The sequence below is a fragment of the Mandrillus leucophaeus genome, unplaced genomic scaffold, assembly GCF_000951045.1.
Source record: "Mandrillus leucophaeus isolate KB7577 unplaced genomic scaffold, Mleu.le_1.0 Scaffold7, whole genome shotgun sequence".
NCBI lineage: Eukaryota > Metazoa > Chordata > Mammalia > Primates > Cercopithecidae > Mandrillus > Mandrillus leucophaeus.
In genome coordinates this window covers 7,015,088-7,016,146 of record NW_012107585.1, presented here as the reverse complement: position 1 = coordinate 7,016,146, position 1,059 = coordinate 7,015,088, and the positions used below count along the sequence as shown (strand labels likewise).

General features: G+C 46.6%; 1 protein-coding gene and 1 long non-coding RNA gene across 2 annotated transcripts in view; both read left to right on the top strand.

The window, feature by feature from the left end:
• The window catches only part of LOC105527934, a 17,654-nt gene extending 16,851 nt beyond the window's left edge, over nucleotides 1-803 (top strand). Inside the window, exon 2 of the long non-coding RNA XR_001004294.1 lies at nucleotides 740-803. This is a non-coding gene — a long non-coding RNA (uncharacterized LOC105527934). The remainder of the gene's footprint in view (nucleotides 1-739) is intronic.
• The window catches only part of KDM2B (lysine (K)-specific demethylase 2B), a 176,172-nt gene that overhangs the window by 129,723 nt on the left and 45,390 nt on the right, over nucleotides 1-1,059 (top strand). The gene's annotated exons all lie outside the window — the stretch shown is intronic.

Below are 1,059 nucleotides of genomic sequence, written 5' to 3'. Positions count from 1 at the left end.
TTTTTTTTTTTTTTGGTAGAGACAGTCTCATTATGTTGCCCTAGCTGGTCTTGAACTCCAGAGCTCAAGTGATCCTCCTGCCTCAACCTCCCAGAGTGCTGGGATTACAGATATGAGCCACTGTTCCTGGCCTAAACCTGCTCTTAATTCTCTCTTTTAATACAGACTTTCCTCAGGACGTAATTTGTAGAAAACAAAGAGCCACACGTGCCATAGAATATCCCGCTCTATGCATTTGTCCAAGTGTGTTTTGTGTCATTTAGCTTGTTCTTTAGTTCTTGCAACTTCTGTAAATTGGACATAGTTTTAAAGGCTTGGTTAAAGTAAATATAATCGTTGGCTAAGGCAATGGCAGTCTGATATCCCATTATTCAGTTATTCGTCTCTCCTTGCTCCAGAGAATCTGGGTGGTGGTGCCTTGGCCCCCTCCTTGCCTGCCTCCCTGGTCATTTGTGAATGGTTTCAGTACTTGTTCATCATTCTTTCCTGTATCAATAATGTCATCAGGAGCCAGGTGTGGTGGCTGACACCTGAAGTGCTAGCTACCTGGGAGGCTGAGGCAAGAGGACTGCTTGAGCCTAGGAGTTAGAGGCTGCATTAAGCTAAGATCACACCATTGCACTCTAGGCAGGGTGAGAATAGCAAGACCCTGTCTCTTTAAAAGAGAGAGAGCTGGGCATGGTGGCTCACAACTGTAATCCCAGCACTTTGGGATGCTGAGGCTGGCAGATCAGTTGAGGTCAGGAGTTCAAGACCAGCCTGACCAACATGGTGAAACCCCGTCTCTACTAAAAATACAAAAATTAGCTGGGTGTGGTGGCACGTGCCTGTAATCCCAGCTATTTGGGAGGCTGAGGCAGGAGAATTGCTTGAACTTGGGAGGCGGAGGTTGCAGTGAGCCAAGATCATACCATTGTACTGCAGCCTGGGCAACAGAGCGAAACTCTTGTCTCAAAAAAAAGGAGAGAGAGAGAAATGGAGTCACAGTTTCTCACCCAGGCTTCAGTGCAATGATACAGTCATAGCTCACTGCAACCTTGAACTTCTGGGCTCAAGTAG